At 40.0% G+C, this 23,418-nt stretch overlaps 1 pseudogene; it reads left to right on the forward strand.

Annotated features, from left to right (window-relative positions):
* Positions 1-130: 130 nt before the first annotated feature.
* Positions 131-23,085, forward strand: LOC147618336 (laccase-4-like; annotated as a pseudogene).
* Positions 23,086-23,418: the final 333 nt, after the last annotated feature.

The raw sequence follows: 23,418 nt of genomic DNA on the forward strand, positions 1-23,418 counted from the left end.
GCAGGAATGAAACTAGAGGCATGTAAGAAAAGATTCACAATGCTCAAAGAGGTACAGTCCAAGTAGCCTGAGGGAAAGGGAAATAAGCTGATATTTTACAAAGGATCATCAATGGATATAATCCCTGATGATGAGCTGCAAGAACATTCTTGGTCAGCCCATGGAAAAGCTGGAAGAAAGGGCAAGTGATGAGGCCTCTCTTAGAGCCCAGATTGAAGAGCTGGATGGTCTGCTGCTGCTGCTGGTGGAATACAAGAAGCAACAAAGGTAGAACGGGTTGACGATAAAATCCCTCAGGAAGGAAATCGAATCCAAAACCCATGCCAACAAGAACACAAGAGGAGGAGGAGGTAAAATGAAGGTGAATGAGTTGAACATCACTTTGATGCCCCTGTTGATATAAAGAATAGGAAGGATCAGCTGGATGCCATAAGAAAAACACATGAAAAAGAGCTAAAGGCATCCATGGCTGAGCTCAGGAAAAGACAAGAGCAGGTGGAAGCATCAAGGAAAGCACATGTTGCAGAGGTGAGAAACAAAGATAAAATCAGCTAGATGCCACAAGTAAAACACAACTCCAATCCATCCACAAAATCCTATGGATCCTCTCCAACATGTCCATGGAACACCGGGTACATCATGGGCTGCCATTTGTTCTACTGAGAACTCTCAAACTTGCAACCTAAAGGGTGCTTCAAATTCCTCCTTTAGTGGGGGCACCAAAACAATGATGTTTCCAAGGGAACCTAGCGCTATAACTTGTCCAAATCACACCATCTTGATCCTCTCCAACATGTCCATGGAACACCAGGTACATCATGAGTTGCCATGTGTTCTACTGAGAACTCTCAAACTTGCATACAACCTAAAGGGTGCTTCAAATCCCTCCTTTTAGTGGAGGCACCAAAACAATGATGTGTCCAGGAGAACTTGCCTCTATAGCTCGTCTCCAAATCACACCACCATGAGAGATCTACCAATAGCACCACAACCCAGCACTAATACTAAATGAAGGCACCAATACACCCATGTCATGTCCCCTGGTCTTCAGCTGCCGACATAAGCAGACACTTAAGCACACTCTAAGATCCTTAAACTGTATAGCTGTCTCTTTCTGATGTCCTGCTAGGTTAGCTTTGATCTCCAAAAGCTCTGACCACCCACCTAAGAGCCTCTCCTGACCACAGTTGACATCTAGCTCACCAAAAACCTCTCTAGCTTAATTCTAAACTTACTAGAAACTACTTCCAAAAACCACCACTTGTCCCCAGTTAGAAAGTTGTCTTCCAAGATCCTTTGTTGTCCATCAACATCAGCTAACTCCACAGCCACAACCCCAAGACCTTCCTGGGAACCCAACTGTCCCTCTTCTAACCCTTCTCTAATCTTCACCTACATGAAAACTACCTCAGTGGTCTGACATAGAACCGGCTTACTTGGAATTTGAGCTAAAACAAAAACTTATCCAAATGTCCTCTCACACACACATGCCCTCAGGAAGCTCTAAACTTGAAGGGATATAACATTACAAACACCCTACTGACTACAAAACTGACACACAGCTGCTTCAAATTTGACTTTACTCGACCAAACAACTAAACCAATTTAGCTGATGTAGGTTTTGTCTCCTCTACATCAGATAGCACTTCTATACCCTCCAGACACTCAAACCGAATAGGAATCCTACCCTAAAGCTAACTCCAACCTAACTGTAGCTACCCACACAAACACCATTTAGACCACAAAGCCTCTGATTGTTGACACTTGACCTCTAGAAACCCTATGTATCACGTGTGTTCAAGGGGTATTAGAAAAACCCCTTACCTGTTAATTTTTTATGAATAAAATGATCCCTTTTTCTTTATGGACTTATGGGTTTTTTTCAAAAATTGAATTTAAAAACCCATTCTATAGCCTATTTCTGTAAATTTACTTTAAAATTTTGAATGAAAAAACCCCTTCATTTGAAATCACGTGGTATACTTACATATTTTTAGGTGAACCCCCCCAAGCCATACGCGATCGGTACCTATGTGAATTCTTGTACTCCCCCCCCCACCTATAGGATTCATGCCATTAGCTCCGCAGATAGCACCCTTCAAACCACATGTTATCCCTTTTGTACCAAGACCTCCAGCAACAACCCTTCTAATTGATCCAGTAGCCTTTGTGCAAGCATTGCAGAGAGCTATGGTTGAAAGTATAGGACCCATCATGAGAGATAAGGGATGGAGTAGGTCTAGAAAGGCTACACACACGAAGCCTATGCACAAGTTCAATGGATACGGAAATCCTAGAAGACATCTGGAGGTCTTCAATCAAGTTTGTGAGGCCTTAGGTGAGAGGAATGATCTTGAAAAGACCAACACATTTAGCCTTACACTAGATGGCAAGGCTGGTGAGAATTGAATAATGTCTAGACTTTACTGGGCTTTGAAGGTTATTCCTAAAGCAATTTGTGCATGAGGGAGCTTTGTGGAGTGTGGCTTCACAATTGCACAAAGTTGAGGGAGAAGAAGATGAGTCAATGAGAGATTTTATTAGTCGTCTTAAGCGTTTGAACTCTCATTATGCTCTACATGAGAAATTTTCTAACAATCAATTTCTTGAACAATTTATCCATGGGCTTAAACATGAGCATATCCATAATGGTTTGGTCATTAGAGGTATCACCACCTGGGAGGATGTCACAGCTAATGCCATCCAACTTGAGGATGACTTAATGATACATGGAGTAAGAGCTTTATATTCTAAGTTTGTTTTGTCAACAAAACAGAAGCCAGCGGGCGTAGCACCACCATTGTAAAAGTTGTATAGCTAAAGGTAATACTTCAGTGGAAATGACTTGGACTGACTTCTCAAAAGCCCTCCAAGAGGAAATGAAGGCTAGCAAAGCTTCATAGTACAATGCGCACATGTACCCAAGGAGAGAGTTACATTGGTGTTCCATTTGTCGTCAAAAGGACATGTGTCCAATTTTAAGGGCTCGATACAATGGTAAGTGTAGCTTTTTTGGGCGTTATGATCACGAAGCCGAAGATTTTTGAACATGCCTACAGGCCATTGTGAATACAACGAGACCACAGCTAGCATTTTTAGCATCATAACAAACGATAGTCTTCAGTCCTAAAACAAATCAAGAAATAGTAGATTATCGAATGCAACAACTCATATCAAAGAGCATGCACCATGCACCCAATGTGCCATTTCCTCCACCAGTCTTGGGATCGCAACCACCTCCACTAGGGGTGACACCTCTTAATCAAATAAGCTTCAAGGAGCCTATTGATTATCAAGAATATGCAGTAGATGCAGAACGAACCCGCCACCTCTTTGAGGACCCCAAAAAGCTTCATCCTGACTAATATGTACTGGATGAAAGAGTGTCGGTGTCCGATCGAGACCCGAAACTTGTGTGGTTTCAAACCACCTAGTCGGCTTCAGAGGAGACACGACCAATGATTTTATATTCACGTGATCACAATTTTTTTTTGTTAATAACATGTGTTAACATGTTAACACATGTGTTAACATGTTAACACATGTGTTAACATGTGTTAACATGTTCCCAAAAAAGCCGGTGGGAGGTTCCCTGGTAACCGGCTAAAATCCCACCGAGATTTTTGTAATACCCGACGGTCCCGCCGAGAATTTTAAAACCCCGACGGGCCCGCCGAGGTCTCATTTAGCCCGGCGGGCTACATTTTTGTATATATACGGGCCCGCCGGGGGGCCCTTTGGGAGTTCTATGCTGACAGTATACATAGGTAATGACAGTTGTGGGTGTGTGTGTGTTCGTGCGGGCAGCCGCCCATGGTCGCAATGCGCGGCAAGATGTGGGTGGTCCGCCACACGAGGGGTGTGTGTAAGGCCATTCTTCGGAATGGTGCTTATCGTGGGGCACATAGTCGATAACGCGGATGGTTTGTGTCCTATGGTAAGTATGGCACGCCGTAGCGGTACTAGTCGGTAACGCGGTAAGCATAGTATCATTATGGCGATGTCACCTTCCCTTCCCATCCCTTTGTCAAATTCGGGCATATGGTCGGCAATGTGGCCAGTGTATGTCCATATCCTATTCGTATTCCCATAGATTCGGGCAGCATTTTGTCGTTAACATGGCAAGTTGGTGTCATCCACTAGTGCATATATTGTTTTTTGCATATTGGGGCATTTGATCGTTAACGCGGTCGGAAAAATGTCGTAAATTTGCTTGATGTGGCTTGTATTGTTTTTATTGTGTGTGATCCATGCGATACTTGGTTGGTAACGTGGCATGAGTATTTCATGGATCAAAGTTTACATCATATTGTCTTTAAGTTTAATTTCATGATGTCATGACTCGTAAAAATGAATATATATATCTCTCTCTCTCTTCCTCCCCCCCCCTCTCTCTCTCTCTCTCTCTCTCATGATACACTTCACAACTCTCTCTCTCTCTCTCTCTCTCTCTCTGTCTCACGATAGGTGTGTAGATGAGGAGTTCTTTTTTTTTCTCTTAAAATATACATAATCCCTAATAAACTACCTTTTCTCCCTCTATTTTCTTAAAATATAAAACAATACTAAACATTATTTTCCTCTCTTTAGGAACTCACAAAACTATTGACTATGTCATCTAATGTTCCCTCTCTCTCTATCTGTCACGACTCTCTCTCTCTTCCTCCCCCCGTCTCTCTCTCTAGTCTCCGCTGGAAGCTTTAACATAACTGACATGCAAGGTCGACAAATATCTAACACTCTCTCTCTCTTGAGCATGAATCTCACAAGAGCAGTGTCGAATGATTGTGAGACAAACCATTTGGTATCATCACTTTTATACCAATCTTTTAATACAAGATTCAAACTATGAGTATCACAGCCTACCGGAAAAACATGTGGATAGTGCCGCTTTAGGATTTTGGATGCATTCTTGCAATTCTTTGCATTGTCTATGACGATTTGGACTACATTTTTGGCACCCACTTCCTCTATCATAGAGCCAATGACTTGAGCAATGTAAGCCCCAGTTTTAATTGAACCAGCAGAATCCACGGCACGGATGAAAGTCTCACCTCTAGGTGAAACAACCATTATATTAATTAATGGTTTTCTTTGTACATTGGACCATCCATCACTTACTATACTACATCCAGAAAGCTCTATATTGCTAAGAATTATTCTTTGTACACGTTCTGTTACTTGCGCATAACATTTCTCTAATAGATCATTTCGCATAGCATGGTACATAGGCGGTGAAAACCCTGGTCCAAACTCACCAATTTTCTTCCATGCTCTCTTCCAATGCTCACTGTCCACCATCATCATAGCACTCCCAGAAAAGTACATTGCTTCAGCAAGGGCGAGTTGTGCATCATCGAGCCGACCTTGACGTAGGCTTTCTTGCAATGAAGTTTGACGCATGGGTATATTTTCTACGTCAAAGTTCGGCTTGCAGGAAGACGCACTGGGTAGATTACTTTTTGGTTGCACATTGACGTTCGGAGTACAAGCAAGCGATGTAGCCGGAGTTTGATGATTAGAACAACAGTGTTCTTGTTGCTGCCTTGATGCATTAATGGTAGGAGTGTAATGTTTTCTTGCATCTTTCTTTTGAATTTCTTCTCTTATGCGTTTGGCCACTGCAGGTGCAGAGGGGTGGGTACATGACTTTTTCTTCGCTCCGCCTAAAAAGTTTTCTCTTAGTCGAGGTGCCCCACCTGATTTTATTGTGTGGCATAGCTTACACTCCCAATCTATGAATCGATCACCGACGTTAATTGCATATTGCCACTCTATCTCAGGTGCCTTTTTTTTCCTACTATTTGGAATTTGGACTCTATTGGAGGTATCACTGGATCCAACATTGTCCTCCATCTCAAATAACCTATTCAAGCAAGCATATAACAATGAATACACAAATGAAAAAACAACAAAGTCACTCACGTATTATAAAACATACATCAGCAGACAGCAGACAAACTACTTCGAAACTATCTTGACAAACACAAAAGATCATCACATAACACAAAACTACTTCGAAACTATCTTGCAAGGTCTGACTACAAAAACAATGAGGCTTGCAATCATAACTATGGACAAAACTCTCCATATATGAATGCTAGCTTTGGAAATAACAACTATGGTAATGCCCGCAATTAGAGTTTGTATGAAGGTCACGGCCGAAGTTGGGCAATGGGCAAAATCAGCATGTCAATTCTAAATCCTAGTGAGCCAGATATTACGGTCAAAGCAGATGCAATAGATATGCACGTCGTCCACTTTGATGCTTATGAGAACATACCAGTGGAGGTGAAAGGAGAAAATGTGCCAACACCATTAAGCTCCATAGGACCAAGCTTTGACATGCTCATTTTGTCTACCTTCTCAGAGATTGCACCCACAGTTCTACTATCTAGACCAATTTGACGTCTCTACAGCTTCATCGGGCGTGATCTTTCATACACTCTGATTTCGGACATTACCATAGCTGTTGTTATTTCCAATGTCAGCATTCGTATATGGAGAATTTCATCCACAGTTCTAATATGTAGGGTAATTTGTACAATCAGTTTTTACAATGAGAAAGGATTTCATTAACGTGTTCACAAACTCAAAAGATCATCATATACGTAGTTTATTGTTTTAACTTTAGAAAATAAAGATATCCATGACGATTCATGCTAAATGCAAAGGATGACTGAAAGTTTTTAAACCATGAATTATTTTATTTGGATACTTACATAAATATTAACCCTTGCTAAACCTTTAGCATCACGACAAGACAAATGCATGAATGTGTGTTCTAAGATTAAGATACAAATATTAACCCTTGCTAAACCTTTAGCATCACGACAAGACGAATGCATGAATGTGTGTTCTAAGATTAAGATACATATAATTGATAGCTCGGGGGGGTCACTTACAAAAAAATGTGAATATCACGTGCGTTCAACAGAAGCATATTTTTAATTTATGAAACTTACAGAAATATATTTACATAAGGGTATGATTTAAAAATTTTTAATTTTTTTTACATATTCATAAAGAAAAGGGGATATTATATAGATTAAAAAATTCACAGATAAGGGATTTAAAATATAGGCCTTGAACGCACGCGATAGGGGTATTCTACATATAGTGACCCCCCCGAGATTGATAGCATGCATACAATGCACATTGCACCCCCAATGAAGGATGGTCATCAGATACGTAGTTTATTGTTTTAACTTTAGAAAATAAAGATATCCATGACGATTCATGCTAAATGCAAAGGATGACTGAAAGTTTTGAAACCATGAATTATTTTATTTGGATACTTACATAGTCATAAATAATAATCCTTGCTAAACCTTTAGCATCACGACAAGACGAATGCATGAATGTGTGTTCTAAGATTAAGATACATATAATTGATAGCATGCATACAATGCACATTGTACCCCCAATCAAGGACGATCATCATATACGTAGTTTATTGTTTTAACTTTAGAAAATAAAGATATCCATGACGATTCATGCTAAATACAAATGATGATTGAAAGTTTTTAGACCATGAATTATTTTATTTGGATACTTACATAACCATAAATATTAATCCTTGCTAAACCTTTAGTATCACGATAAGACGAATGCATGAATGTGTGTTCTAAGATTAAGATACATATAATTGATAGCATGCATACAATGCACATTGCACTCCCAATGAAGGATGATCATCATATACGTAGTTTATTGTTTTAACTTTAGAAAATAAAGATATCCATGACGATTCACGCTAAATGCAAAGGATGACTGAAAGTTTTTAGACCATGAATTATTTTATTTGGATACTTACATAACCATATATTTGATAGCATGCATACAATGCACATTGCACCCTCAATGAAGGATGCCTTTTGTACCCAATTAAGGATACTTTACACAATCAAAGATCTATGCTTGCCCAATACTCTAGTATAGGACAACAAACCTCCTCTAACATTCACAAAGAAAATCAAGGATCTATGCTTGCCCAATACTCTAGTATAGGACAATAGACTCTTGTCTACTCTAAACTATATCAAGTATCAAGAACTAATACAAGCCCCTAAGCAGGACTCTTGGCTCTATCAAACCATTCATAAAGCAGCATTAGGGAAAGGTTGAGGTCTATAGGGGCCCTTTAAGCTGCCATATTATGATTTTAATGACTTTTTGTTAAAATGTTAAGTTTCTTTGACTTTAGATACCTTCTTATTCTTCAAATGGCTAGAAGTTTGAATTTCAAAGTTTCCCGCCAAAATTGAATTTAAAATTGAGTGGACAAAACCATATCATGTGACATATCTATGGAAAGAGCTCAGCGAGTAGATTCTGGATCTCTAATCTCCGACAAATTTTGAGCTCCTATGTAGAAGTTATGGATGTCCGAAGTTTCAAAAACTTCCCCCCCCCACTTTTAGGGAATGAAAAGTACAAAAAGGCATCTTCTAGAGAATCTTTTGACCACCTTTAATCACCCAACATTTTTGTATACACGGCATCACAGGATTGGCCCTTTTTCTTAATAACCTTTTAATCACATGGCATCTTAAAGGGCCCCTATAGACCTCAACCTTCCCCTAATGAATGAGGTAGATTACCTACGTAGCTCAAATGTGAAGCTGAATGACTCCAACTTTGTCCCTAAATCTCCGCAAGTATTAGCTACGAACCACACCCTGCCCCCAATTCAAAGAACTAAGGACAAGTGGCTCAATAGCCTTAGGAGTGCCTACAAGGAAAGATGACAGCCCGTAAGATAAGGACATTCTTCCCAAGAGGACACTTCTAGCAACTCGAGAGCTCTACAAGTACTTTGAGGAGAGATATCACGCCCCCAAAACAAGGACTATCTCCCCAAAAGTTGCATGATGGGTGTCGGGCAATGTTTATAAACATGACAGAACCCCACCGGGTTTCTTTTGTTTCCCGATGGGCCCATCGGGATATTGAGATATCCCGGCGGGCCCGCCGAGAAACAAAAAAACCCAGTGGGGTTACGGGACTAATAGGTTTTTGCAGGTCATTGCTCAAGTCATGTGAATATACAATGTGATCACAAGTTTTAATATATTAATAATAGGTTTTGTTAACGTGATCACGAAATTGTGAAGATGTTAATGAAATCCCTGGATATGACTAATGCAGCTATGCCCAATGCGTTATACTAATGCTAATGTGTTGCACCACCGATGTGCCTAGGCTAAGGGAGTCAGTCATGCTAGCACAGAGATCAATTCTTGCATCTAACAGGATTCTTGACATGGCTCATGATCATCTTTCCAGATAGGAGTCCCCTTCAGATATGAATGAATACAGATCCCAAATGAATACAGATATGAATGACTATGAATACAGATCCCAAATGAGAAGACATATCCAGACAAGAAAGTGCTCAACACAAACTAGAAATCAAATAGACTTATATAGTATAAAAAATCTAGAATTGCACAGATAAATCACTTGTATCACTAGAGAAAAGCCTGAGCCCATAGAACAATGTTGTATCACACCTAATTGTCCTCTCGACTCTCTTCTCTATCCTATATCTCTCATCCCTAGATAGTTTCCCTTTGCTCCTTTACATCTGTTGGGGAACTACCCATTGGAGAGATTTGGTTATAAGGTTGATACAAGAATCAAGATGCATGTTCCGAGAGTTTGTTGCCCAACAGATATACTCGGCGGTGAGGCTGGTTGCAAGGGTGGGCAGTGGTCAGACAGCTGGATGGCCCCCACACCTGTGGCAATCATAGTGGATGCTGTGCCAGCATCCAAGCCCACAATGACTTATTGTCAGTACCGTCTAGTACTGCTTCATTTTTGAAAAAATCAAAACAAAAATTTTATCTCCAGAATCCGGGTCTGAAACTCGAAGGCATATTCTAGCCTTCCTCATCCGGTTCTCCATCCGTTTGGCGAGACTTCCTGAGACAAACTTTATGGGCTTTTCCTGGGCATACTTGGGCTCCTAAACCCTCTTCCTATTGCTCACCTAGGTATGCCCAAGTCCAGTCCTTTCACCAGCTCATCGGAACTATACGTCAATGGGCTTGGCATATGGGTACTTTTTCTTGTCCCTTTCCATTACATCAATGTGGCCATCCCCAGTGCAAAAGTACGTGGCTCTGTTTGCTCTAGGATGATGGCATCATTTTCTAGCAGAGTCTCCTGGGTCTCTCTTGGTCTCTCCCTTTCCCCTTGACTCCACTTCCACCCGTATGGTGGTCTTCCTATTGGTTCCAATCTAGAGTGTGCCTTCTCTTCTTCTATTAGGTAACTTTGTTGGTGAGGGCCACTGGCAATCTTGCCTTGTGCATGGGTTGTTGCCGCCTCACCCGGATCCTTTCGTCATAATACCCTACCACTTCCTTGCACTCCTCGGGATATAGATGAGGGACTTTTTCTTGGTGCAATTACTCTACTGCTTGGGAGCTGCTTTGCCCTTTTTTTTGTGACACATCTAATTGGTTCATGAATTTTGCAATTCCATAGATGGTTGCACAGCACCTACTTGCTTGGCAGGCTGAATCAAGCTCCTCATTTGATTGAGGGCTATCTCTTTCCACATGGTTGTGCCCTTTTGTACCCTTTCTTCCTAGAGTCTTTGTTGTAGGGCTTCTTTTTCCCTTTTCTCCCTTTTGGCCTAGCCCTGGAAGGCTTCAATCATCTTATCTTTGCTATGGACCTCTGGAGCATGCGCTTTCCTTAATGCCTCCACTTGTTCTTATCTTTTCCTGAGCTTGGCCATGGATGCCTTCAGCTCTTCTGCATGTGTTTTACTTGTGGCAGCTAGGTGATTTTATCTTTGTTTCTCACCTCTGCAACATGTGCTTTCCTTGATGCCTCCACCTGCTCTTGTCTTTTCTTCCTGAGCTCAGCCATGGATGCCTTTAGCTCTTTTTCATGTGTTTTTCTTGTGGCATCCAGCTGATCCTTCCTATTCTTTATATCGACAGGGGCATCAAAGTGATGTTCAACTCATTCACCTTCATTTTACCTCCTCCTCCTCTTGTGTTCTTGTTGGCATGGTTTTTGGATTCGATTTCCTTCCTGAGGGATTTTATCGTCAACCCGTTCTACCTTTGTTGCTCCTTGTATTCCACGAGCAGACCATCCAGCTCTTCAATCTGGGCTCTAAGAGAGGCCTCATCACTTGCCCTTTCTTCCAGCTTTTCCCCAAGAATGTTCTTGCAGCTCATCATCAGGGATTATATCCATTGATGATCCTTTGTAAAATATCAGCTTATTTCCCTTTCCCTTAGGCTACTTGGACTGTACCTTTGAGCATTGTGAATCTTTTCTTTGTTTCATTCCTGCTCATTTTGCACTTGTAGTTTCTTTTCTTTGTTGTTGCCTGCTCCATTGGGTCCTGCGTCCTTGTTTCCTTGGCTATGTTTTGCAACTCCCAAGGCTTTTGTAGGATCGGATCCTACTAGTTTTTCTATGTTTGGATTTTTGGATCCTTCATTCGGATTTCTATCTCCATCCTAGAAGGGAAACATCTGCCTGTAGGTAGGTAGGTGTGGGGGGTTGCATTTCCTCTGTCATCTTCTTCAGATACTCACCCCACACCTCCTTTAGGTCTTCCACTGTGTGTCTTTCCCATTGTTCCATCTTCTCCACTTCCAATTTGTACACCTGTGGGAGCTTCTTGCGTCCAAAACTACTAGTCTTGCTTCCGCCTTCACTAGCTCCACTTTGCCTTTGTCCGCTCTGGCCTGCACCTCTCTTCTAATTTTTATGTGCTCTTCTATGATTAAGATGATCTGACCCTTGGCCCTTGCTTGGATTTATTTAGCCCTATCCATCGCTTTTTGAGTTGCATGTTTACCTCCTCATTCGTTAGCCAAACCCCTTTTATCATTACCATTTCTCTTTTTGTCTCATCATTCTCCCTCTAGAGTCCCAATAGTTGTCTTTGCATCTCCTCCATCCTGCCTGCTTCCCTCCTTCTTTTACCCAACTCCTCTAATGTTAGGTTGGGGCTGATCTTTGTCTCTATTTTGGGTAGGTGGCATTCTCAATTTGGTCTTTAAGGTTGTTGTAGAGCACCTCCTCCCAAGCCACCTTCGTCCCCCCCTCCGCTACCTTTCACCAGTCCGAAGACTCTTCTTGACATATAGTATGGCTTGTGGGTGAGATTGATCCTCTCAACCACAAAGCGCATACGCTTCTGTCTGTCCTCATCTAAAGTTACCATAATTGAAATTTACACATGATAGGAGTTTGGCTTATCATTGCCACTTTGAGATGCATACATCATGGGGGATGCAAATGGTGTGGATTGTCAAAGAAAGAGACCGAAAACTCCCACCACCACCAAAATACTATCCAAAATGCTAAACACTTGCAGACTATGCCAAATCCAACATTACCCTGCAAAGAGACATTTATTTTTCAATAACATTTGTATCATGTTTAAGCATGTTGAGAAAAGGAAAATACGGATAAAGTACATGGCACATGGCTATATTGCCTTTCCTCATAACTACATTCTTTGTATAACAAGTATAGAGTATTTTACAAAATCTATTTGGATTATTGTAAAGAGGGAGCTACATTTAGTATGACACATGGTTCATTTGTATTTCCTCGTAATTACACTCTTTTCAAGTGTAGAATAATCGAAAATTTTTAAAGGTTTAATAATTGCAAGTCATGTTGGTATAAAGTTTAGTGAGAATTAGTGAGAATTAGTGCGTATTATTGTCAAGAGGGAGCTACATTTAGTATGACACATGCTCATTTGTCTTTCCTCATAACTACACTCTTTTCAAGTGTAGAGTAAAAAAATTTTTGAAGGTTTAATAATTCCAAGTCATGTTTATATAAATTTTAATGAAAAGTAGTGCGTATAGTTTCAAACCAAAACACCTTCACAAAAGGAGTGCATATAGTTTAAAACCAAAACACCTTCTTTTATAAACCTTGTTAAATTGTTAAAAACACAAAAGTTCATGGTTCTTCAACCATCTCTAATTAATTTAATAATTAAACGAGAGAATTTCCAAATTTGGAAATTGATGTGTAAAGTGACAATTAGCTGCTTTCAAAAGTGACATCCTAGTATCAAAAAGTGACTAGTAGATTTCAAAAATTACATTTTAGCCTTTCAAAGTGACATTTTATAGCACCCAAATCTTTGATCACAACCCAACATTTTTTCCAAGTTGGCATCCTCCCATTAGACCGTTTACTAACCCTCTTTTAAATCATTAAGAGCATATTAGGGGGGTTTGAAAAAACTCCATTATTTTGGTAATTTCATTTTTAATCTACTTTTTCGACTGCCATTTTGGTTCGCCTCGGAGCCTTCGCGACCGTTGGTTTGCTTGCGCCCTCGCACCTGACACAGAGGTCTTCTCGGCCTTGGGCAACTTAAGGCCCAGTTCACATAAGGCGGCGGAAGGAATTTAAAAAGTGTAGAAGCCAACAAAAAGTTGCCATATGGACAATAGTGTTCACATAGAGCGGCGGAAGAGAAGGTTGAGAGGTGCCACATCGTGGAAGAAAAAAGGGAGTTTTGTTCCAACCCCCCCTTGGAACAAACTTCTTCCACCCTCCAACTTGGCAAAAAGTGCCATGTTGGCACCAATCAACTCTTGGCTCTACTTTCCATGTTTTTGTTTTATTCTTTCTTCCGCCGCCCAAAAGGTTCACACTGGGCGGCGGAAGATAATTAGTGCAGTCTTCCTTCCGCCCTCTGTGTGAACACTCGGGTGGCGGAAGTGTGCATTTTTTAACTTTTCCACCTGGAATTGCTCATTTTTGAGTGTGTTTTCCGCCGCTTCAGTGTGAACTGGGCCTAAGACATGTATTAAATGTAGGAATATGGCTCATTCGGTTTGAAATGCAATATTCGTACATTTATTTAATGTACGAATAATATAGCTTATCTGGTTTGAAATGGCATCCAGTAGCTAGTAAGTAAACAACTGTGCATTGTTTAGTCACATTTCAAGCAACCAAGGTCACGCTTGTCTTAAATGCGGTATTAAACTAATAATACTGGTCCTTGTGGCGATGGCAAAAACCGCAGGCTGCGTGAAGATAGATGATCTTGTTAATGAAAACCGGGGCTCGTGCTTGGTCTAATTAACAGAGTTCCACGACCTTGTCTTACGGGGTTAACCGTGTCAACCATGCATGCTACACGGATCACAATATAAATCGAGGCTTTGTACTAGGTTCAATATTAATCAAGGCTTTGTACTGGGTTCAATATTAATCCACTCATGATCGACATTCTTTAATCATACTTCTTCTTTTTAGCTTAGCTTGGCTTGGCTTGGCTTTCTCTTATTAATCGCATCCTACACCACACCACAATTTGCTATTCTCTTCAGCCCAAATTTAATGACTATATTCTTCTCCATTCTTCAGATTCATTCTTTGTTGCTCCTCCTTGGATCGGCGCTTATACTAGGGCGTCTAGCCTGTGCAGGCTCCGTCGTCAATGACGACGGAACCATGACACACCATTTTGATTTCAAGGTAGCAATTATCTCAATTAAGCCACAAATTAGGCTTTCGGTCATTATGGTCAACACTTATAATTAGAGCGATTAATGATCGTTAAGATCAAACTTAATCATCATCAGTAGTAGTCAAATACGATCGACAAACTCTACGTATAGGAGTTTGATTATCAGTGCTTAGATCATGCTGCAGACGTAGTTATGACCAGGAGGATTAACGATAGAACGATCAAACTGATCAACGAAGAGTAGTACAGTTATAGGAATATTAATGCTTATAATCTAGCCGCTGTAAGTAATCATAAGACCAGGAATATCGATTCAGGATACAATTATAATTATGATCGTGTTTGCTTATGATCGATCAGGTGCATTACACCAACGTTACTCGCCTTTGCCATACCAAGCAGCTGGTGGCAGTGAACGGGCTCTTCCCAGGGCCTACTATCTACGTGCGGCAAGGGGACACAGTTAACGTGAGAGTGTCTAATCACGTGGTCGAAAACAAATCAATTCACTGGTAATTATTATTATGATACTTCGAGACGATATACTTATTATAATAATTATGGTATATTAAATCATCCTTAATTGGGGCCTTCATGATTTCTTAAATTACCTTGTAATTATTCAGCAGCTGCTGTTGTAATGAGTAGATCAATGACCTTGCAAATTGTATTAATCTCGTAATGCGCCTGCATCAGCTTGAATATTTATCTATTACCGCTGCAGGCATGGAGTGAGGCAGATGTACACAGTTTGGTCCGACGGCCCCGCCTACATCACGCAGTGCCCTGTCCGCCCGAACACCCATTTCACACACAACTTCAGAGTCGTACGAGAGCAAGGGAAGCTCTTCTGGCACGCCCATCTCAGCTGGCTCCGGGCAACCGTGTACGGCGCCTTCATCATCCTGCCCAAGTACGGCAAGCCGTACCCTTTCCTCGTGCAACCCACCAAGGACTTCCACATCATCCTAGGTAACTATTAGCCATACAGTATAATCATCACAATGTTAAGCTAATCATCACACTAGCCATGTATATCGCATAATCACATTATGTTAATACGCTAATCATCGATCATAGCCTATATATAGTGCATAATCACTCTGCTCAGCTAATCATCGCACTAGCCATAGGATTAGAACTATATTGAAGGCAACCATACTAACTAGAGATAAAAGCTTCGGACTCTCTATATATATAATGCGGCTGCACCTTCGTAGCAACAACACTTAATTGAGGCTTACCTTGTGCAATGGTAAGCTAATTCGATCACTCGCAAGGGTTAGAGCTTAGGTGAATCTGTACTAGACTATATATAGCTAGAGATAAGATAGCACATTTCTTGTAATGTGGCCGCAGCAGCTGCACACGTACGTGCCACCCGCCCCTAGTTGAGAACAGTAAATTAATGCTTACCTTTCAACTTGATCTTGCAGGAGAGTGGTGGAACGTGGACGTGTTGGATGTTGAGAAATTTGCTCTAGCAGATGGGGGAGGCTACAACTTGTCTGATGCCACCACTATCAATGGGCAGCCTGGCTTGCTCTACAACTATTCACAGCAAGGTGCAGAGGCCGAAAGCAGATCAAAGTTTAAACGAATTAATTATTTTGAACAAATCTACTTGTGACCAGCTTGCGTGATTAAAGTTTGATTAGAATTGTTGGTGTTTTCCCCAGATGTAACCAGTGTGAGGGTGAAGCAGGGGGAGATGTATCTACTGAGGGTGATCAATGCGGCCATGAATTTTCAGATGTTCTTTCAGGTCGCAAAGCATAAGTTGACAGTGGTGGAGACAGACTGCACACTGTGTAAGCCTTATACAACAGATGTGATAGTGCTAGCGCCTGGACAGACAGCTGATGTGCTAGTAACAGTGATAGCTATGTCATCGCTGCATCCGCATACTCACCGGCTAGAGAAGACAAGGTCCCATACCCCAAAACCACCACAACCGCCTTGTTTATCTATGAAGGATCAGCTAATTCCACCACCACGACCCCCAACAACAGTAGTCAAGCTGTCGATCAGCGCCTCTATACTTTTCCCACCTTCATTCCGGCCGCTAATGGCTCTGATTATGCCCTTGATTATGTGGGGAGCTTGAGAAGCTTAAACAGCAAGGCGTATCCCTCGCTAGTGCCCCAGACTGTCAACCAAAGCTTCCTTTTCACCGTGGGATACTCGCTTGAAGAATGCCCGGCCGGACAAACCTGCTACGGCCCGGAGGGACAAAAAATCTCTACGGCCATCAACAACATCACATTTGTCGCCCCCAACATCTCTATCTTACAAGTAAGAGATCTCATATTCAACTTAACGCCTCTACGGCAGCAACTAATCATCGTTTGAAGCCTCATGATCTACGAAATTAATTAGTATACCTGCAATATTCACTAATCACTACATCATCATTGATCTTTGATGTGTGTAATCAAACATCAATTAACTAATCGGTATAAGCTTGCTTCATTTGACTTCTTCATACCTGCACCAGGCATATTACGAAAGCAAGAATGCTGCTGACTTGCCGGGAATGTCCACCTCCACTGCAACGGACACCTTCGAGACCAATTTTCCCAGCGAGCCTCTATACCAATATAACTAGCCTCTATAGAGGACAAGTTTGCAATCTTTGGGACCAAAGTTAAAGTAGTGGACTTTGAATCCGGTGCTCCAAAACACACAAACCCTATTTTTTGAGAGCCACCCCTTCCATTTGCACGGCTATAACTTCTATGTGGTGGGCATGGGCCTAGGCAACTACAATGCATCATCAGACCCAGACCACTTCAACCTCGTTGACCCTCCTGCCCATGAAGACAATAGCCGTCCCACCAGCAGGATGGGTTGCTCTCCGCTTCTTCACCGATAATCCAGGTAAACTCACTCAGCTATATAAAACACGTATATACACAGATACCTTTCATTGCATGTGTTAACCTTGCATGCATGCATGCAATTGTTGATTCCATGTAAGATTGAGTATATGCATTATAACAAGTACATGCATACATGTATGTGTATATTGCACCTACATGTATACTTGTAATGTGTATAGATACCTTCCATTGCATACATTAATCATGCATGCAATCGTTGATTCCTTGTACTCTTGAGTATATACAGTACAAGTACATGCATACATGTACGTGTATACACACACCTACACGCATACTTGTAGTGTATATAGATACCTTTCATTGTTGCATACATCAACCTTGCCTGCATGCAAATTGTTGATTCCATGTCTTGAGTATTATATACGTCACAGGTACAAGCATACATGTATGTGTTACATGTATACTTGTGATGTATATGTATATACATTACAAGTACATGCATACATGCAGTCGATTCTTCTTTATAGGGTCACAATATTTCATCTGCTAGAGAAACATTTTGACATTTCATATTCCTTATCACGGGTGCTTTTTAACTAGGGGACACATCCACTTTCCATCTAGTTTCTAGCCGATACATCTCTGAGATGGGTACCATTGTGAAGTGCATTTATAAAGGTTTTTCTTGTAAATAGTGAACTTATGATAATTGAGTTTTACACATGATAGGAGTTTGGCTTATGCACTGCCACTTTGAGATGCATACATCATGGGGGATGCAGATGGTGTGGATTGTCAAAGAAGGAGACCGAAAACTCCCACCACCACCAAAAGACTATCCAAAATGCTAAACACTTGAAGACTATCCCAAATCCAACATTACCTTGCAAGTGGACATCTACTTTTCAATAACATTACCTTGCAAATGGACATCTACTTTTCAATAACATTTACATCATGTTTACTAAGCATGTTGAGAAAAGGGATATACCGATGGACTCCATGGCACATGGCTATATTGCCTTTCCTCATAACTACAGTATTCTTTGTAACAAGCATAGAGTATTTTACAAAATCTATTTGGATTATTGTAAAGAGGGAGCTACATTCAGTATGACACATGGCTCATTTGTCTTTCCTCGTAATTACACTCTTTTCAAGTCTAGAATAATCCAAATGTTTTAAAGGTTTAATAATTCCAAGTTATGTTTGTATAAATTTTAGTGAGAAGTAGTGCAGCGTATTATCGTCCAAGAGGGAGTTGCATTCAGTATGCCACATGGTTCATTTGTCTTTCCTCGTAATTACAATCTTTTCGAGTGTAGAATAACCCAAATTTTTTGAAGGTTTAATAATTCCAAGTCATGTTTATATAAATTTTAATGAAAAGTAGTGCGTATAGTTTCAAACCAAAACACCTTCACAAAATAGTGCATATAGTTTCAAACCAAAACACCTTCTTATAAACCCTTTTAAATTGTTAAAATCGTAAAATTTCATGGTTCTTCAACCATCTCTAATTATTATAATAATTAAACTTGTTCACTTCTTTTACATATTTTAGTATAAAATTAGCCTCATAAATGACATTGACAAGACTTGAAACTCTTAGGATCAGCACCTTTTTTATCATAAAAGTATCATAATAAAGGGGTTTTTGTTACATGCAAAATTTGTTTATTGAAAAAATATCCCAAAAAAATGATCACACATCATTCCAATACAAGCATTATATTTGCTAATCCACCCTATTAGTTATTCTAACTTATTGAAAAACTTACAATGTGTTGAATATTGTTAATATTTTAATAATACACGATCTATTGAAAAAACGTTAACTATTGTAAATCTATATTTTTAAGTAAAATTTACTAATAATTATAGATTATTATTTTATTTATATCACTCATTTAGGTGATAGTAATACCTTCCTTGCCTTTTATAATTTTATTAATGCATATTTACTTGCGCTAAAGCTCATATTTATTTTCATGTACCTTCTTAGTTTGTTTATTTGAGGCTCCAAGTTATTCACGCACCAAATGTTGTCGATTACACATTAGTAGAATTCAAAGTTTGTTGCCAATCACATGCATACATACTCTTTAAAGCCTTAGTACTCATTCAATCACATGCATACATACTCTTTAAAGCCTTAGTTTGTTGCCAGTCACATGCATACATGCTCTTTAAAGCCTTAGAACTCATTCATAGTTTGTTGCCAATCACATGCATACATACTCTTTAAAGCCTTAGTACTCATTCACATCAACTTGAATTATTTAGAAAAGCCTAGAATATGATAATTTCTTCCAACAGAGGGTGGTCAATTAATTTGTTCAACAAAAAGGTCAAACCACCCCATTTAGCATAAATAAAGCACATGGCCATATGCCTTTCCTCATAACTACATTCTTTGCAAGTATAGAGTATTTGTAAAAGTATGTTAAGATTATTGTAAAGAGGGAGATCCATTGACGATGGCACATGGCTCATTCGTCTTTCCTCATAATTACATTCTTTGTGATACACGAGTTTTATTTATTTAAAGATTGCATTTAACTCCAAGTCAGGTTTGTATAAATTTTAATGAAAAGTAGAGTGCATATATATTTAAACCAAAACACCTTTTTTGTAAATATTTTTCATAAACACAAAAGTTTATGGTTCTTCACCAATCTCCAAATAATATAATGATTAAACTAGTTTACTACTTTTACATAAAGTTAGTTAGCCTCACAAATGACATTGGTAAGACTTCAAAGTCTTATGCCATTAAGGAACTTCTTTTTTATTATTAGGTATCATAACGAAGGGGTTTATCTTACACATACACATTTTTTATTGAAAACAATCTCAAAATAAAAAATATTGATCACGCATCATTCTCTTTTTCATATAAACAAGTAATCTATATGCTAATCGATCCTATCATTCATGTACTTATTCACCCTATCATTCTCTTTTATATATATAACACAAGTGCAATCTGACACAAAACCAACTGACTTAGAACCCTTTAGTTGAAATAGAAACATCTCCAAATGTCCTTTGACACACACAGGCCCTCTGGTAGCTCTAAACTTGAAGGGATATCACATTATAGACAACCTTCTGACTACAACTGACACACAGTTGCTTTAGATCTGACTATACCTGACCAACCAACTAAAATGACTCAGCTGGAGGCTTTCTCTAGTCTACATCAGCTAGAACTTCTATACCCTCTAGACACGCAAACCAAACATGAATCCTACCATGTGGTGGACACTCAGTTGACTCCAACCTAACTCTAGCTACCACAGAAACACCGTTCAGACCACAAAGCCTTCTGACTGCTAACACCTGACCTTTGACAGACTTCTAACTATCAGATGTGACTCAGGATCACTCCCCTTTAACTCAGACAAACCAAAGCAAGGTTCCTACACCTTCTGTTGATATTCTGATGGTTAACTGACACCCAGTAGACTCAAAATCTTCTCTACTCAACTGACACACTGAGTCAGCAGCACTGACCCATAACGAGATCCCCAATCTTCAAACTCACACACTCATAAGCTTCATCTCCACCACAAACCTAAAGAAAACAACATCTTCTTCATAACAGAGACATCAAAATAAAGGACATCACAAACCAAACTCTGTCTGCTTCAGATATAGAAAATACGTCATTGTGTCAACATTCCTGAGACCTAGCATAAACATAAGAAGGAAACACCCAATAAACTCAAGGATATCCCTCAGGAAGACCCCAAGAACATCACTTCAAAGCTTCACCTTCAAACAGCTCCAGTCAAGAAGAAATCAAAATGGGTCAAGTCTCTAACAAAGAAACTTCTCAGAGAGCCTAGGGGACACACCTATCCAACTCTATGTTCTCTAGCTCACCCTTTACTCTGATCCAAACAATCCTTCTTACTGCATTTTCTTCTTGTCTGCAAAGCTTCAATAACTGTAGATACTCCACCCTGCAACCTTCAACAAAACAAACCAACCTACAGGAGGAGACACTCTCCACTGCAGTCACTCTCTGCACTTTCTCATCTCTCTCGTCAAAGATCCACCTGGAGATAGTCACCAAAATCTTCCCCCAATTCTCAATTTTTTCTCATCACCGCCTCCATTCCTTCCATAAAAATATCATAGCCCGTCTCCTTCCTTCCAAAACCGTTAGCACCGACTTCCCTTGTTGCCCATACACTTTCTATTTTGGATTGCGCATCTGTGCATATCTAATCGACCACGCAATGGTAATCTTTCCTAAGGTTTCAATCATTCATCTTAATTTTATTATCTATTGGGGATTTAGGATAGGGACATCCTTTGAGCATTTTCCTTGAGCACAAAAAATCTTATCATAGTTTCATACCTTGTAGTAACCATTGGTCTCTCAGTTGTACCCCGTAGAGGCTTACGATCCCTACCCATTATCGGATTGGGTTCTTTGCAGTATTCACAGTGTGAAACAACAATGGAATGTGACCCAAAATGTTTCCCATCCACTACATCATTTCCATTCTCTCGGATATATTGTGGGCTATATCTACTTGGTGGATTACGTACAAACACTCCAATAAGTATAATGGGCACCTACCCCACAATTACAACTACACGGGCCCCTCTATAGAGAACAAGTTTGCAATGTTTAGGACCAAAGTTAAAGTAGTAGACGGTGCTCCAAAACACACCAACCCTATTTTTTAAGAGCCACCCCTTCCATTTGCATGGCTATAACTTCTATGTGGTGGGCATGGGCCTAGGCAACTACAATGCACATTCAGAACCAGACCACTTCAACCTCGTTGACCCTCCTACCATGAACACAATAGCCATCCCACCAGGAGAATGAGTTTCTCTTCGCTTCTTCACCGATAATCCAGGTAAACTCACTCAGCTATATAAAACATGTATATACACAAATACCTTTCATTGCATGCGTTAACCTTGCATGCATGCATGCATGCAATTGTTGATTCCATGTCTTGAGTATATGCATTATAACAAGTACATGTATGTGTATATTGCACCTACATGTATACAATTGTTGATTCCATGTCTTGAGTATATGCATTATAACAAGTACATGTATGTGTATATTGCACCGACATGTATACTTGTAATGTGTATTGATACCTTCCATTGCATACATTAACCTTGCATGCATGCAATCGTTGATTCTTTGTACTCTTGCGAATATACATTACAAGTACATGCATACATGTACATGTATACACACACCTACACGCATACTTGTAGTGTATATAGATACCTTTCATTGCATGCATGCAAATTGTTGTTTCCATGTCTTGAGTATTATATACATTACAGGTATAAGCATACATGTATGTGTTACATGTATACTTGTGATGTATATGTATACATTACAAGTACATGCATACATGCAATCGATTCTTCTTCATAGGGTCACAATATTTCATCTGCTCTAGAGAAACATTTTGACATTTCATATTCTTTATCACGGGTGCTTTTCAACTAGGGGACGCACCCACTTTCCATCTGGATTCTAGCCGATATATCTCTCAGATGGGTACCATTGTGAAGTCTATTTATAAAGATTTTTCTTGTAAATAGTGAACTTACGATAATTGAGTTTTACACATGATAGGAGTTTGGCTTATGCACTGCCACTTTGAGATGCATACATCATGGGGGATGCAAATGGTGTGGATTGTCAAAGAAGGAGACCAAAAAATCCCACCACCACCAAAAGACTATCCAAAATGCTAAACACTTGAAGACTATCCCAAATCCAACATTACCTTGCAAAGGGACATCTACTTTTCAATAACATTTACATCATGTTTATTAAGCATGTTGAGAAAAGGGATATACCGATGGACTCCATGGCACATGGCTATATTGCCTTTCCTCTCATAACTACAATATTCTTTGTAGCAAGCTGTTGCATTTTTTTTCCGCCCTTCCACTATGTTTTAATACATGAGCATATGCGTGGCAGCATGCGCATATTGAAGAGTGATGCCTTCACTTCGTACCCTCACTTGGTTTTGGCACACAAGCATTGTTTTCGCAAGCAAGAAGCTAGCATCAAGGCGCCGC

Source organism: Cibotium barometz, chromosome 35 (assembly GCF_041138505.1).
Source record: "Cibotium barometz isolate CiBa-2024 chromosome 35, ASM4113850v1, whole genome shotgun sequence".
NCBI classification, from domain to species: Eukaryota; Viridiplantae; Streptophyta; class Polypodiopsida; order Cyatheales; family Cibotiaceae; genus Cibotium; species Cibotium barometz.